Source organism: Pseudophryne corroboree, chromosome 4, assembly GCF_028390025.1.
Source record: "Pseudophryne corroboree isolate aPseCor3 chromosome 4, aPseCor3.hap2, whole genome shotgun sequence".
Lineage (NCBI taxonomy): Eukaryota > Metazoa > Chordata > Amphibia > Anura > Myobatrachidae > Pseudophryne > Pseudophryne corroboree.
Window position 1 is genome coordinate 26597607 of NC_086447.1, and position 16059 is coordinate 26613665.

At 32.0% G+C, this 16059-nt stretch overlaps 22 non-coding genes across 22 annotated transcripts; all 22 read right to left on the reverse strand.

Moving 5' to 3' along the window:
* Positions 1-745: 745 nt before the first annotated feature.
* On the reverse strand, positions 746-818 carry TRNAV-AAC (transfer RNA valine (anticodon AAC)). The gene has a single exon. It is a non-coding gene; the product is annotated as a tRNA-Val (tRNA).
* A 428-nt stretch (positions 819-1246) lies between these two features.
* On the reverse strand, positions 1247-1319 carry TRNAV-CAC (transfer RNA valine (anticodon CAC)). Its single transcript has one exon. It is a non-coding gene; the product is annotated as a tRNA-Val (tRNA).
* Positions 1320-2187: 868 nt separating this feature from the next.
* Positions 2188-2260, reverse strand: TRNAV-AAC (transfer RNA valine (anticodon AAC)). Its single transcript has one exon. It is a non-coding gene; the product is annotated as a tRNA-Val (tRNA).
* Positions 2261-2688: 428 nt separating this feature from the next.
* On the reverse strand, positions 2689-2761 carry TRNAV-CAC (transfer RNA valine (anticodon CAC)). Its single transcript has one exon. It is a non-coding gene; the product is annotated as a tRNA-Val (tRNA).
* An 868-nt stretch (positions 2762-3629) lies between these two features.
* On the reverse strand, positions 3630-3702 carry TRNAV-AAC (transfer RNA valine (anticodon AAC)). Its single transcript has one exon. It is a non-coding gene; the product is annotated as a tRNA-Val (tRNA).
* A 428-nt stretch (positions 3703-4130) lies between these two features.
* On the reverse strand, positions 4131-4203 carry TRNAV-CAC (transfer RNA valine (anticodon CAC)). Its single transcript has one exon. It is a non-coding gene; the product is annotated as a tRNA-Val (tRNA).
* An 869-nt stretch (positions 4204-5072) lies between these two features.
* TRNAV-AAC (transfer RNA valine (anticodon AAC)) lies at positions 5073-5145 on the reverse strand. Its single transcript has one exon. It is a non-coding gene; the product is annotated as a tRNA-Val (tRNA).
* Positions 5146-5573: 428 nt separating this feature from the next.
* Positions 5574-5646, reverse strand: TRNAV-CAC (transfer RNA valine (anticodon CAC)). The gene has a single exon. It is a non-coding gene; the product is annotated as a tRNA-Val (tRNA).
* An 868-nt stretch (positions 5647-6514) lies between these two features.
* TRNAV-AAC (transfer RNA valine (anticodon AAC)) lies at positions 6515-6587 on the reverse strand. Its single transcript has one exon. It is a non-coding gene; the product is annotated as a tRNA-Val (tRNA).
* Positions 6588-7015: 428 nt separating this feature from the next.
* On the reverse strand, positions 7016-7088 carry TRNAV-CAC (transfer RNA valine (anticodon CAC)). Its single transcript has one exon. It is a non-coding gene; the product is annotated as a tRNA-Val (tRNA).
* An 868-nt stretch (positions 7089-7956) lies between these two features.
* TRNAV-AAC (transfer RNA valine (anticodon AAC)) lies at positions 7957-8029 on the reverse strand. Its single transcript has one exon. It is a non-coding gene; the product is annotated as a tRNA-Val (tRNA).
* A 428-nt stretch (positions 8030-8457) lies between these two features.
* On the reverse strand, positions 8458-8530 carry TRNAV-CAC (transfer RNA valine (anticodon CAC)). The gene has a single exon. It is a non-coding gene; the product is annotated as a tRNA-Val (tRNA).
* Positions 8531-9398: 868 nt separating this feature from the next.
* Positions 9399-9471, reverse strand: TRNAV-AAC (transfer RNA valine (anticodon AAC)). Its single transcript has one exon. It is a non-coding gene; the product is annotated as a tRNA-Val (tRNA).
* A 428-nt stretch (positions 9472-9899) lies between these two features.
* Positions 9900-9972, reverse strand: TRNAV-CAC (transfer RNA valine (anticodon CAC)). The gene has a single exon. It is a non-coding gene; the product is annotated as a tRNA-Val (tRNA).
* Positions 9973-10841: 869 nt separating this feature from the next.
* TRNAV-AAC (transfer RNA valine (anticodon AAC)) lies at positions 10842-10914 on the reverse strand. Its single transcript has one exon. It is a non-coding gene; the product is annotated as a tRNA-Val (tRNA).
* Positions 10915-11341: 427 nt separating this feature from the next.
* On the reverse strand, positions 11342-11414 carry TRNAV-CAC (transfer RNA valine (anticodon CAC)). The gene has a single exon. It is a non-coding gene; the product is annotated as a tRNA-Val (tRNA).
* Positions 11415-12282: 868 nt separating this feature from the next.
* On the reverse strand, positions 12283-12355 carry TRNAV-AAC (transfer RNA valine (anticodon AAC)). Its single transcript has one exon. It is a non-coding gene; the product is annotated as a tRNA-Val (tRNA).
* Positions 12356-12783: 428 nt separating this feature from the next.
* TRNAV-CAC (transfer RNA valine (anticodon CAC)) lies at positions 12784-12856 on the reverse strand. Its single transcript has one exon. It is a non-coding gene; the product is annotated as a tRNA-Val (tRNA).
* Positions 12857-13724: 868 nt separating this feature from the next.
* On the reverse strand, positions 13725-13796 carry TRNAV-AAC (transfer RNA valine (anticodon AAC)). Its single transcript has one exon. It is a non-coding gene; the product is annotated as a tRNA-Val (tRNA).
* A 428-nt stretch (positions 13797-14224) lies between these two features.
* On the reverse strand, positions 14225-14297 carry TRNAV-CAC (transfer RNA valine (anticodon CAC)). The gene has a single exon. It is a non-coding gene; the product is annotated as a tRNA-Val (tRNA).
* Positions 14298-15166: 869 nt separating this feature from the next.
* On the reverse strand, positions 15167-15239 carry TRNAV-CAC (transfer RNA valine (anticodon CAC)). Its single transcript has one exon. It is a non-coding gene; the product is annotated as a tRNA-Val (tRNA).
* Positions 15240-15667: 428 nt separating this feature from the next.
* TRNAV-CAC (transfer RNA valine (anticodon CAC)) lies at positions 15668-15740 on the reverse strand. The gene has a single exon. It is a non-coding gene; the product is annotated as a tRNA-Val (tRNA).
* Between the last annotated feature and the right edge of the window lie 319 nt (positions 15741-16059).

Below are 16059 nucleotides of genomic sequence, written 5' to 3' on the forward strand. Positions count from 1 at the left end.
TTTTAAAATTCTAAAGATAACAGCACATTTCTGCCCAGTTTCGAACTGGGGACCTTTTGTGTTTTAGGCGAATGTGATAACCACTACAATACAGAAACTGACTTTTGAAGATCTCATCACTATGGAGTCGGGAAGTACCATTGGCAAACCGTTTTCATAGAATTTTTTTTTCTAAACTTATTTTTCTATTTTCTAATAATTTCTATGCTATTTTTTCCACTTTGCATTTCAAGAGGACACATTCACTTATTAATAGTTCTGATCATTGTATTTAATAAAAAAATCTATTTTTAATGTATTTCTGACCAATTTTGAAGGGGAACCTTATGCATATTGGCTAAATGTGAATAATACTACACTACAGGTACTTCATGAATGCAACACCATCCAATATGCATGGTAGAAGGGAAATTGACTTTTGATATTCTGCAATATGATTTTTTGCTTGCTTTTTCATTGAGCAATGCAACAGTATATATTTATCAAAATATAAATTATTGAATTCAAAGCGTTTAGGTAACAAAATATGTTTTTGCCAATTTCGAACTGGGGACCTTTCACGTGTGAGGCAAACATGAAATCACTACACTACAGATACTACATGAAAAATTTGCGACCATCATCCAATAAAAAATGATCTTTGACATTCAGTATGGCATGCTAAAATAAACTTTTTATCTGATTGTATTTTTATTGAGCATTTTACCCAAAAATTCATTGTTTTATAATTCTAAAGCTAAAAGATTGTTTCTGCCCAGTTTCGAACTGGTGACCTTTCGCGTGTTAGGCGAACGTAATAACCACTACACTACAGAAACTGACTCTCGTGGATCCCACCACTATCTAGTCTGGAAGTACAAATGACACATGCTTTTCTTAGAAATATAATTTTTTCTAAACTTTTTTCCTATTTTCTAATATTTTTGACGCTATTTTTCCACTTTGCATTTCAAGAGGACACATTCACTTATTATCAATTCTGATCATTGTATTTACTAAAAAAATATTTTTTAATGTATTTCTGACCAATTTTGAAGGGGGACCTTATGCATATTGGGTAAATGTGAATAACTCTACACTACAGGTACTTCATGAATGCAACACCATCCAATATGCATGGTAGAAGGGAAATTGACTTTTGATATTCTGCAATATGATTTTTGCTTGCTTTTTCATTGAGCAATGCAACAGTAGATAGTTATCAAAATATAAATTATTGAATTCAAAGTGTTTAGGTAACAAAATATGTTTCTGCCCTGTTTCGAACTGGGGACCTTTTGCGTGTGAGGCAAACGTGATAACCACTACACTACAGAAACTACATGAAAACAGCATCTCCCGCCATCCAATAAAAAATGATCTTTGACATACATTATGGCATTCTGAAATAAACTTTTTATATGATTGCATTTTTATTTGGCATTTCAACCAAAAATCCCTTGTTTTAAAATTCTAAAGATAACAGCACATTTCTGCCCAGTTTCGAACTGGGGACCTTTTGTGTTTTAGGCGAATGTGATAACCACTACAATACAGAAACTGACTTTTGAAGATCTCATCACTATGGAGTCGGGAAGTACCATTGGCAAACCGTTTTCATAGAATTTTTTTTTCTAAACTTATTTTTCTATTTTCTAATAATTTCTATGCTATTTTGTCCACTTTGCATTTCAAGAGGACACATTCACTTATTAATAGTTCTGATCATTGTATTTAATAAAAAAATCTATTTTTAATGTATTTCTGACCAATTTTGAAGGGGAACCTTATGCATATTGGCTAAATGTGAATAATACTACACTACAGGTACTTCATGAATGCAACACCATCCAATATGCATGGTAGAAGGGAAATTGACTTTTGATATTCTGCAATATGATTTTTTGCTTGCTTTTTCATTGAGCAATGCAACAGTATATATTTATCAAAATATAAATTATTGAATTCAAAGTGTTTAGGTAACAAAATATGTTTCTGCCAATTTCGAACTGGGGACCTTTCACGTGTGAGGCAAACATGAAATCACTACACTACAGATACTACATGAAAAATTTGCGACCATCATCCAATAAAAAATGATCTTTGACATTCAGTATGGCATGCTAAAATAAACTTTTTATCTGATTGTATTTTTATTGAGCATTTTACCCAAAAATTCATTGTTTTATAATTCTAAAGCTAAAAGATTGTTTCTGCCCAGTTTCGAACTGGTGACCTTTCGCGTGTTAGGCGAACGTAATAACCACTACACTACAGAAACTGACTCTCGTGGATCCCACCACTATCTAGTCTGGAAGTACAAATGACACATGCTTTTCTTAGAAATATAATTTTTTCTAAACTTTTTTCCTATTTTCTAATATTTTTGACGCTATTTTTCCACTTTGCATTTCAAGAGGACACATTCACTTATTATCAATTCTGATCATTGTATTTACTAAAAAAATATTTTTTAATGTATTTCTGACCAATTTTGAAGGGGGACCTTATGCATATTGGGTAAATGTGAATAACTCTACACTACAGGTACTTCATGAATGCAACACCATCCAATATGCATGGTAGAAGGGAAATTGACTTTTGATATTCTGCAATATGATTTTTGCTTGCTTTTTCATTGAGCAATGCAACAGTAGATAGTTATCAAAATATAAATTATTGAATTCAAAGTGTTTAGGTAACAAAATATGTTTCTGCCCTGTTTCGAACTGGGGACCTTTTGCGTGTGAGGCAAACGTGATAACCACTACACTACAGAAACTACATGAAAACAGCATCTCCCGCCATCCAATAAAAAATGATCTTTGACATACATTATGGCATTCTGAAATAAACTTTTTATATGATTGCATTTTTATTTGGCATTTCAACCAAAAATCCCTTGTTTTAAAATTCTAAAGATAACAGCACATTTCTGCCCAGTTTCGAACTGGGGACCTTTTGTGTTTTAGGCGAATGTGATAACCACTACAATACAGAAACTGACTTTTGAAGATCTCATCACTATGGAGTCGGGAAGTACCATTGGCAAACCGTTTTCATAGAATTTTTTTTTCTAAACTTATTTTTCTATTTTCTAATAATTTCTATGCTATTTTGTCCACTTTGCATTTCAAGAGGACACATTCACTTATTAATAGTTCTGATCATTGTATTTAATAAAAAAATCTATTTTTAATGTATTTCTGACCAATTTTGAAGGGGAACCTTATGCATATTGGCTAAATGTGAATAATACTACACTACAGGTACTTCATGAATGCAACACCATCCAATATGCATGGTAGAAGGGAAATTGACTTTTGATATTCTGCAATATGATTTTTTGCTTGCTTTTTCATTGAGCAATGCAACAGTATATATTTATCAAAATATAAATTATTGAATTCAAAGTGTTTAGGTAACAAAATATGTTTCTGCCAATTTCGAACTGGGGACCTTTCACGTGTGAGGCAAACATGAAATCACTACACTACAGATACTACATGAAAAATTTGCGACCATCATCCAATAAAAAATGATCTTTGACATTCAGTATGGCATGCTAAAATAAACTTTTTATCTGATTGTATTTTTATTGAGCATTTTACCCAAAAATTCATTGTTTTAAAATTCTAAAGCTAAAAGATTGTTTCTGCCCAGTTTCAAACTGGGGACCTTTCGCGTGTTAAGCGAACATGATAACCACTACACTACAGAAACTGACTCTCGTGGATCCCATCACTATCTAGTCTGGAAGTACAAATGACACATGCTTTTCTTAGAAATATAATTTTTTCTAAACTTTTTTCCTATTTTCTAATAATTTTGACGCTATTTTTCCACTTTGCATTTCAAGAGGACACATTCACTTATTATCAATTCTGATCATTGTATTTACTAAAAAAATATTTTTTAATGTATTTCTGACCAATTTTGAAGGGGGACCTTATGCATATTGGGTAAATGTGAATAACTCTACACTACAGGTACTTCATGAATGCAACACCATCCAATATGCATGGTAGAAGGGAAATTGACTTTTGATATTCTGCAATATGATTTTTGCTTGCTTTTTCATTGAGCAATGCAACAGTAGATAGTTATCAAAATATAAATTATTGAATTCAAAGCGTTTAGGTAACAAAATGTGTTTCTGCACAGTTTTGAACTGGGGATCTTTCGCGTGTGAGGCGAACGTGATAACCACTACACTACAGAAACTACATGGAAACAGCATCTCCCGCCATCCAATAAAAAATTATCTTTGACATACATTATGGCATTCTGAAATAAACTTTTTATATGATTGCATTTTTATTTGGCATTTCAACCAAAAATCCCTTGTTTTAAAATTCTAAAGATAACAGCACATTTCTGCCCAGTTTCGAACTGGGGACCTTTTGTGTTTTAGGCGAATGTGATAACCACTACAATACAGAAACTGACTTTTGAAGATCTCATCACTATGGAGTCGGGAAGTACCATTGGCAAACCGTTTTCATAGAATTTTTTTTTCTAAACTTATTTTTCTATTTTCTAATAATTTCTATGCTATTTTGTCCACTTTGCATTTCAAGAGGACACATTCACTTATTAATAGTTCTGATCATTGTATTTAATAAAAAAATCTATTTTTAATGTATTTCTGACCAATTTTGAAGGGGAACCTTATGCATATTGGCTAAATGTGAATAATACTACACTACAGGTACTTCATGAATGCAACACCATCCAATATGCATGGTAGAAGGGAAATTGACTTTTGATATTCTGCAATAAGATTTTTTTGCTTGCTTTTTCATTGAGCAATGCAACAGTATATATTTATCAAAATATAAATTATTGAATTCAAAGCGTTTATGTAACAAAATATGTTTTTGCCAATTTCGAACTGGGGACCTTTCATGTGTGAGGCAAACATGAAATCACTACACTACAGATACTACATGAAAAATTTGCGACCATCATCCAATAAAAAATGATCTTTGACATTCAGTATGGCATGCTAAAATAAACTTTTTATCTGATTGTATTTTTATTGAGCATTTTACCCAAAAATTCATTGTTTTAAAATTCTAAAGCTAAAAGATTGTTTCTGCCCAGTTTCGAACTGGGGACCTTTCGCGTGTTAGGCGAACGTGATAACCACTACACTACAGAAACTGACTCTCAAGAATTCCATCACTATCTAGTCTGGAAGTACAAATGACACATGCTTTTCTTAGAAATATAATTTTTTCTAAACTTTTTTCCTATTTTCTAATAATTTTGACGCTATTTTTCCACTTTGCATTTCAGGAGGACACATTCACTTATTATCAATTCTGATCATTGTATTTACTAAAAAAATATTTTTTAATTTATTTCTGACCAATTTTGAAGGGGGACCTTATGCATATTGGGTAAATGTGAATAACTCTACACTACAGGTACTTCATGAATGCAACACCATCCAATATGCATGGTAGAAGGGAAATTGACTTTTGATATTCTGCAATATGATTTTTGCTTGCTTTTTCATTGAGCAATGCAACAGTAGATAGTTATCAAAATATAAATTATTGAATTCAAAGTGTTTAGGTAACAAAATATGTTTCTGCCCAGTTTTGAACTGAGGACCTTTCGCGTGTGAGGCGAACGTGATAACCACTACACTACAGAAACCACATGGAAACAGCATCTCCCGCCATCCAATAATAAATGATCTTTGACATACATTATGGCATTCTGAAATAAACTTTTTATATGATTGCATTTTTATTTGGCATTTCAACCAAAAATCCCTTGTTTTAAAATTCTAAAGATAACAGCACATTTCTGCCCAGTTTCGAACTGGGGACCTTTTGTGTTTTAGGCGAATGTGATAACCACTACAATACAGAAACTGACTTTTGAAGATCTCATCACTATGGAGTCGGGAAGTACCATTGGCAAACCGTTTTCATAGAATTTTTTTTTCTAAACTTATTTTTCTATTTTCTAATAATTTCTATGCTATTTTTTCCACTTTGCATTTCAAGAGGACACATTCACTTATTAATAGTTCTGATCATTGTATTTAATAAAAAAATCTATTTTTAATGTATTTCTGACCAATTTTGAAGGGGAACCTTATGCATATTGGCTAAATGTGAATAATACTACACTACAGGTACTTCATGAATGCAACACCATCCAATATGCATGGTAGAAGGGAAATTGACTTTTGATATTCTGCAATATGATTTTTTGCTTGCTTTTTCATTGAGCAATGCAACAGTATATATTTATCAAAATATAAATTATTGAATTCAAAGCGTTTAGGTAACAAAATATGTTTTTGCCAATTTCGAACTGGGGACCTTTCACGTGTGAGGCAAACATGAAATCACTACACTACAGATACTACATGAAAAATTTGCGACCATCATCCAATAAAAAATGATCTTTGACATTCAGTATGGCATGCTAAAATAAACTTTTTATCTGATTGTATTTTTATTGAGCATTTTACCCAAAAATTCATTGTTTTATAATTCTAAAGCTAAAAGATTGTTTCTGCCCAGTTTCGAACTGGTGACCTTTCGCGTGTTAGGCGAACGTAATAACCACTACACTACAGAAACTGACTCTCGTGGATCCCACCACTATCTAGTCTGGAAGTACAAATGACACATGCTTTTCTTAGAAATATAATTTTTTCTAAACTTTTTTCCTATTTTCTAATATTTTTGACGCTATTTTTCCACTTTGCATTTCAAGAGGACACATTCACTTATTATCAATTCTGATCATTGTATTTACTAAAAAAATATTTTTTAATGTATTTCTGACCAATTTTGAAGGGGGACCTTATGCATATTGGGTAAATGTGAATAACTCTACACTACAGGTACTTCATGAATGCAACACCATCCAATATGCATGGTAGAAGGGAAATTGACTTTTGATATTCTGCAATATGATTTTTGCTTGCTTTTTCATTGAGCAATGCAACAGTAGATAGTTATCAAAATATAAATTATTGAATTCAAAGTGTTTAGGTAACAAAATATGTTTCTGCCCTGTTTCGAACTGGGGACCTTTTGCGTGTGAGGCAAACGTGATAACCACTACACTACAGAAACTACATGAAAACAGCATCTCCCGCCATCCAATAAAAAATGATCTTTGACATACATTATGGCATTCTGAAATAAACTTTTTATATGATTGCATTTTTATTTGGCATTTCAACCAAAAATCCCTTGTTTTAAAATTCTAAAGATAACAGCACATTTCTGCCCAGTTTCGAACTGGGGACCTTTTGTGTTTTAGGCGAATGTGATAACCACTACAATACAGAAACTGACTTTTGAAGATCTCATCACTATGGAGTCGGGAAGTACCATTGGCAAACCGTTTTCATAGAATTTTTTTTTCTAAACTTATTTTTCTATTTTCTAATAATTTCTATGCTATTTTGTCCACTTTGCATTTCAAGAGGACACATTCACTTATTAATAGTTCTGATCATTGTATTTAATAAAAAAATCTATTTTTAATGTATTTCTGACCAATTTTGAAGGGGAACCTTATGCATATTGGCTAAATGTGAATAATACTACACTACAGGTACTTCATGAATGCAACACCATCCAATATGCATGGTAGAAGGGAAATTGACTTTTGATATTCTGCAATATGATTTTTTGCTTGCTTTTTCATTGAGCAATGCAACAGTATATATTTATCAAAATATAAATTATTGAATTCAAAGTGTTTAGGTAACAAAATATGTTTCTGCCAATTTCGAACTGGGGACCTTTCACGTGTGAGGCAAACATGAAATCACTACACTACAGATACTACATGAAAAATTTGCGACCATCATCCAATAAAAAATGATCTTTGACATTCAGTATGGCATGCTAAAATAAACTTTTTATCTGATTGTATTTTTATTGAGCATTTTACCCAAAAATTCATTGTTTTAAAATTCTAAAGCTAAAAGATTGTTTCTGCCCAGTTTCGAACTGGGGACCTTTCGCGTGTTAAGCGAACATGATAACCACTACACTACAGAAACTGACTCTCGTGGATCCCATCACTATCTAGTCTGGAAGTACAAATGACACATGCTTTTCTTAGAAATATAATTTTTTCTAAACTTTTTTCCTATTTTCTAATAATTTTGACGCTATTTTTCCACTTTGCATTTCAAGAGGACACATTCACTTATTATCAATTCTGATCATTGTATTTACTAAAAAAATATTTTTTAATGTATTTCTGACCAATTTTGAAGGGGGACCTTATGCATATTGGGTAAATGTGAATAACTCTACACTACAGGTACTTCATGAATGCAACACCATCCAATATGCATGGTAGAAGGGAAATTGACTTTTGATATTCTGCAATATGATTTTTGCTTGCTTTTTCATTGAGCAATGCAACAGTAGATAGTTATCAAAATATAAATTATTGAATTCAAAGCGTTTAGGTAACAAAATGTGTTTCTGCCCAGTTTTGAACTGGGGATCTTTCGCGTGTGAGGCGAACGTGATAACCACTACACTACAGAAACTACATGGAAACAGCATCTCCCGCCATCCAATAAAAAATTATCTTTGACATACATTATGGCATTCTGAAATAAACTTTTTATATGATTGCATTTTTATTTGGCATTTCAACCAAAAATCCCTTGTTTTAAAATTCTAAAGATAACAGCACATTTCTGCCCAGTTTCGAACTGGGGACCTTTTGTGTTTTAGGCGAATGTGATAACCACTACAATACAGAAACTGACTTTTGAAGATCTCATCACTATGGAGTCGGGAAGTACCATTGGCAAACCGTTTTCATAGAATTTTTTTTTCTAAACTTATTTTTCTATTTTCTAATAATTTCTATGCTATTTTGTCCACTTTGCATTTCAAGAGGACACATTCACTTATTAATAGTTCTGATCATTGTATTTAATAAAAAAACCTATTTTTAATGTATTTCTGACCAATTTTGAAGGGGAACCTTATGCATATTGGCTAAATGTGAATAATACTACACTACAGGTACTTCATGAATGCAACACCATCCAATATGCATGGTAGAAGGGAAATTGACTTTTGATATTCTGCAATATGATTTTTTGCTTGCTTTTTCATTGAGCAATGCAACAGTATATATTTATCAAAATATAAATTATTGAATTCAAAGCGTTTATGTAACAAAATATGTTTTTGCCAATTTCGAACTGGGGACCTTTCACGTGTGAGGCAAACATGAAATCACTACACTACAGATACTACATGAATAATTTGCGATCATCATCCAATAAAAAATGATCTTTGACATTCAGTATGGCATGCTAAAATTAACTTTTTATCTGATTGTATTTTTATTGAGCATTTTACCCAAAAATTCATTGTTTTAAAATTCTAAAGCTAAGAGATTGTTTCTGCCCAGTTTCGAACTGGGGACCTTTCGCGTGTTAGGCAAACGTGATTACCACTACACTACAGAAACTGACTCTCGTGGATCTCGTCACTATCTAGTCTGGAAGTACAAATGACACATGCTTTTCTTATAAATATAATTTTTTCTAAACTTTTTTCCTATTTTCTAATAATTTTGACGCTATTTTTCCACTTTGCATTTCAAGAGGACACATTCACTTATTATCAATTCTGATCATTGTATTTACTAAAAAAATATTTTTTAATGTATTTCTGACCAATTTTGAAGGGGGACCTTATGCATATTGGGTAAATGTGAATAACTCTACACTACAGGTACTTCATGAATGCAACACCATCCAATATGCATGGTAGAAGGGAAATTGACTTTTGATATTCTGCAATATGATTTTTGCTTGCTTTTTCATTGAGCAATGCAACAGTAGATAGTTATCAAAATATAAATTATTGAATTTAAAGTGTTTAGGTAACAAAATATGTTTCTGCCCAGTTTTGAACTGGGGATCTTTGGCGTGTGAGGCAAACGTGATAACCACTACACTACAGAAACTACATGGAAACAGCATCTCCCGCCATCCAATAAAAAATGATCTTTGACATACATTATGGCATTCTGAAATAAACTTTTTATATGATTGCATTTTTATTTGGCATTTCAACCAAAAATCCCTTGTTTTAAAATTCTAAAGATAACAGCACATTTCTGCCCAGTTTCGAACTGGGGACCTTTTGTGTTTTAGGCGAATGTGATAACCACTACAATACAGAAACTGACTTTTGAAGATCTCATCACTATGGAGTCGGGAAGTACCATTGGCAAACCGTTTTCTTAGAATTTTTTTTTCCTAAATTTATTTTTCTATTTTCTAATAATTTCTATGCTATTTTTTCCACTTTGCATTTCAAGAGGACACATTCACTTATTAATAGTTCTGATCATTGTATTTAATAAAAAAATCTATTTTTAATGTATTTCTGACCAATTTTGAAGGGGAACCTTATGCATATTGGCTAAATGTGAATAATACTACACTACAGGTACTTCATGAATGCAACACCATCCAATATGCATGGTAGAAGGGAAATTGACTTTTGATATTCTGCAATATGATTTTTTGCTTGCTTTTTCATTGAGCAATGCAACAGTATATATTTATCAAAATATAAATTATTGAATTCAAAGTGTTTAGGTAACAAAATATGTTTCTGCCAATTTCGAACTGGGGACCTTTCACGTGTGAGGCAAACATGAAATCACTACACTACAGATACTACATGAAAAATTTGCGACCATCATCCAATAAAAAATGATCTTTGACATTCAGTATGGCATGCTAAAATAAACTTTTTATCTGATTGTATTTTTATTGAGCATTTTACCCAAAAATTCATTGTTTTAAAATTCTAAAGCTAAAAGATTGTTTCTGCCCAGTTTCGAACTGGGGACCTTTCGCGTGTTAAGCGAACATGATAACCACTACACTACAGAAACTGACTCTCGTGGATCCCATCACTATCTAGTCTGGAAGTACAAATGACACATGCTTTTCTTAGAAATATAATTTTTTCTAAACTTTTTTCCTATTTTCTAATAATTTTGACGCTATTTTTCCACTTTTCATTTCAAGAGGACACATTCACTTATTATCAATTCTGATCATTGTATTTACTAAAAAAATATTTTTAATGTATTTCTGACCAATTTTGAAGGGGGACCTTATGCATATTGGGTAAATGTGAATAACTCTACACTACAGGTACTTCATGAATGCAACACCATCCAATATGCATGGTAGAAGGGAAATTGACTTTTGATATTCTGCAATATGATTTTTGCTTGCTTTTTCATTGAGCAATGCAACAGTAGATAGTTATCAAAATATAAATTATTGAATTCAAAGCGTTTAGGTAACAAAATGTGTTTATGCCCAGTTTTGAACTGGGGATCTTTCGCGTGTGAGGCGAACGTGATAACCACTACACTACAGAAACTACATGGAAACAGCATCTCCCGCCATCCAATAAAAAATTATCTTTGACATACATTATGGCATTCTGAAATAAACTTTTTATATGATTGCATTTTTATTTGGCATTTCAACCAAAAATCCCTTGTTTTAAAATTCTAAAGATAACAGCACATTTCTGCCCAGTTTCGAACTGGGGACCTTTTGTGTTTTAGGCGAATGTGATAACCACTACAATACAGAAACTGACTTTTGAAGATCTCATCACTATGGAGTCGGGAAGTACCATTGGCAAACCGTTTTCATAGAATTTTTTTTTCTAAACTTATTTTTCTATTTTCTAATAATTTCTATGCTATTTTGTCCACTTTGCATTTCAAGAGGACACATTCACTTATTAATAGTTCTGATCATTGTATTTAATAAAAAAAACTATTTTTAATGTATTTCTGACCAATTTTGAAGGGGAACCTTATGCATATTGGCTAAATGTGAATAATACTACACTACAGGTACTTCATGAATGCAACACCATCCAATATGCATGGTAGAAGGGAAATTGACTTTTGATATTCTGCAATATGATTTTTTGCTTGCTTTTTCATTGAGCAATGCAACAGTATATATTTATCAAAATATAAATTATTGAATTCAAAGCGTTTATGTAACAAAATATGTTTTTGCCAATTTCGAACTGGGGACCTTTCACGTGTGAGGCAAACATGAAATCACTACACTACAGATACTACATGAATAATTTGCGATCATCATCCAATAAAAAATGATCTTTGACATTCAGTATGGCATGCTAAAATTAACTTTTTATCTGATTGTATTTTTATTGAGCATTTTACCCAAAAATTCATTGTTTTAAAATTCTAAAGCTAAGAGATTGTTTCTGCCCAGTTTCGAACTGGGGACCTTTCGCGTGTTAGGCAAACGTGATTACCACTACACTACAGAAACTGACTCTCGTGGATCTCGTCACTATCTAGTCTGGAAGTACAAATGACACATGCTTTTCTTATAAATATAATTTTTTCTAAACTTTTTTCCTATTTTCTAATAATTTTGACGCTATTTTTCCACTTTGCATTTCAAGAGGACACATTCACTTATTATCAATTCTGATCATTGTATTTACTAAAAAAATATTTTTTAATGTATTTCTGACCAATTTTGAAGGGGGACCTTATGCATATTGGGTAAATGTGAATAACTCTACACTACAGGTACTTCATGAATGCAACACCATCCAATATGCATGGTAGAAGGGAAATTGACTTTTGATATTCTGCAATATGATTTTTGCTTGCTTTTTCATTGAGCAATGCAACAGTAGATAGTTATCAAAATATAAATTATTGAATTTAAAGTGTTTAGGTAACAAAATATGTTTCTGCCCAGTTTTGAACTGGGGATCTTTCGCGTGTGAGGCAAACGTGATAACCACTACACTACAGAAACTACATGGAAACAGCATCTCCCGCCATCCAATAAAAAATGATCTTTGACATACATTATGGCATTCTGAAATAAACTTTTTATATGATTGCATTTTTATTTGGCATTTCAACCAAAAATCCCTTGTTTTAAAATTCTAAAGATAACAGCACATTTCTGCCCAGTTTCGAACTGGGGACCTTTTGTGTTTTAGGCGAATGTGATAACCACTACAATTCAGAAACTGACTTTTGAAGATCTCATTACTATCGAGTCGGGAAGTACCATTGGCAAACCGTTTTCTTAGAATTTTTTTTTCTAAACTTATTTTTCTATTTTCTAATAATTTCTATGCTATTTTTTCCACTTTGCATTTCAAGAGGACACATTCACTTATTAATAGTTCTGATCATTGCATTTAATAAAAAAATCTATTTTTAATGTATTTCTGACCAATTTTGAAGGGGAACCTTATGCATATTGGCTAAATGTGAATAATACTACACTACAGGTACTTCATGAATGCAACACCATCCAATATGCATGGTAGAAGGGAAATTGACTTTTGATATTCTGCAATATGATTTTTTGCTTGCTTTTTCATTGAGCAATGCAACAGTATATATTTATCAAAATATAAATTATTGAATTCAAAGCGTTTAGGTAACAAAATATGTTTTTGCCAATTTCGAACTGGGGACCTTTCACGTGTGAGGCAAACATGAAATCACTACACTACAGATACTACATGAAAAATTTGCGACCATCATCCAATAAAAAATGATCTTTGACATTCAGTATGGCATGCTAAAATAAACTTTTTATCTGATTGTATTTTTATTGAGCATTTTACCCAAAAATTCATTGTTTTATAATTCTAAAGCTAAAAGATTGTTTCTGCCCAGTTTCGAACTGGTGACCTTTCGCGTGTTAGGCGAACGTAATTCCACTACACTACAGAAACTGACTCTCGTGGATCCCACCACTATCTAGTCTGGAAGTACAAATGACACATGCTTTTCTTAGAAATATAATTTTTTCTAAACTTTTTTCCTATTTTCTAATATTTTTGACGCTATTTTTCCACTTTGCATTTCAAGAGGACACATTCACTTATTATCAATTCTGATCATTGTATTTACTAAAAAAATATTTTTTAATGTATTTCTGACCAATTTTGAAGGGGGACCTTATGCATATTGGGTAAATGTGAATAACTCTACACTACAGGTACTTCATGAATGCAACACCATCCAATATGCATGGTAGAAGGGAAATTGACTTTTGATATTCTGCAATATGATTTTTGCTTGCTTTTTCATTGAGCAATGCAACAGTAGATAGTTATCAAAATATAAATTATTGAATTCAAAGTGTTTAGGTAACAAAATATGTTTCTGCCCAGTTTTGAACTGGGGATCTTTCGCGTGTGAGGCAAACGTGATAACCACTACACTACAGAAACTACATGGAAACAGCATCTCCCGCCATCCAATAAAAAATGATCTTTGACATACATTATGGCATTCTGAAATAAACTTTTTATATGATTGCATTTTTATTTGGCATTTCAACCAAAAATCCCTTGTTTTAAAATTCTAAAGATAACAGCACATTTCTGCCCAGTTTCGAACTGGGGACCTTTTGTGTTTTAGGCGAATGTGATAACCACTACAATACAGAAACTGACTTTTGAAGATCTCATTACTATCGAGTCGGGAAGTACCATTGGCAAACCGTTTTCTTAGAATTTTTTTTTCTAAACTTATTTTTCTATTTTCTAATAATTTCTATGCTATTTTTTCCACTTTGCATTTCAAGAGGACACATTCACTTATTAATATTTCTGATCATTGTATTTAATAAAAAAATCTTTTTTTAATGTATTTCTGACCAATTTTGAAGGGGAACCTTATGCATATTGGCTAAATGTGAATAATACTACACTACAGGTACTTCCTGAATGCAACACCATCCAATATGCATGGTAGAAGGGAAATTGACTTTTGATATTCTGCAATAAGATTTTTTTGCTTGCTTTTTCATTGAGCAATGCAACAGTATATATTTATCAAAATATAAATTATTGAATTCAAAGCGTTTATGTAACAAAATATGTTTTTGCCAATTTCGAACTGGGGACCTTTCATGTGTGAGGCAAACATGAAATCACTACACTACAGATACTACATGAAAAATTTGCGACCATCATCCAATAAAAAATGATCTTTGACATTCAGTATGGCATGCTAAAATAAACTTTTTATCTGATTGTATTTTTATAAAGCATTTTACCCAAAAATTCATTGTTTTAAAATTCTAAAGCTAAAAGATTGTTTCTGCCCAGTTTCGAACTGGGGACCTTTCGCGTGTGAGGCGAACGTGATAACCACTACACTACAGAAACTGACTCTCAAGAATCCCATCACTATCTAGTCTGGAAGTACAAATGACACATGCTTTTCTTAGAAATATAATTTTTTCTAAACTTTTTTCCTATTTTCTAATAATTTTGACGCTATTTTTCCACTTTGCATTTCAGGAGGACACATTCACTTATTATCAATTCTGATCATTGTATTTACTAAAAAAATATTTTTTTATTTATTTCTGACCAATTTTGAAGGGGGACCTTATGCATATTGGGTAAATGTGAATAACTCTACACTACAGGTACTTCATGAATGCAACACCATCCAATATGCATGGTAGAAGGGAAATTGACTTTTGATATTCTGCAATATGATTTTTGCTTGCTTTTTCATTGAGCAATGCAACAGTAGATAGTTATCAAAATATAAATTATTGAATTCAAAGTGTTTAGGTAACAAAATATGTTTCTGCCCAGTTTTGAACTGAGGACCTTTCGCGTGTGAGGCGAACGTGATAACCACTACACTACAGAAACCACATGGAAACAGCATCTCCCGCCATCCAATAATAAATGATCTTTGACATACATTATGGCATTCTGAAATAAACTTTTTATATGATTGCATTTTTATTTGGCATTTCAACCAAAAATCCCTTGTTTTAAAATTCTAAAGATAACAGCACATTTCTGCCCAGTTTCGAACTGGGGACCTTTTGTGTTTTAGGCGAATGTGATAACCACTACAATACAGAAACTGACTTTTGAAGATCTCATCACTATGGAGTCGGGAAGTACCATTGGCAAACCGTTTTCATAGAATTTTTTTTTCTAAACTTATTTTTCTATTTTCTAA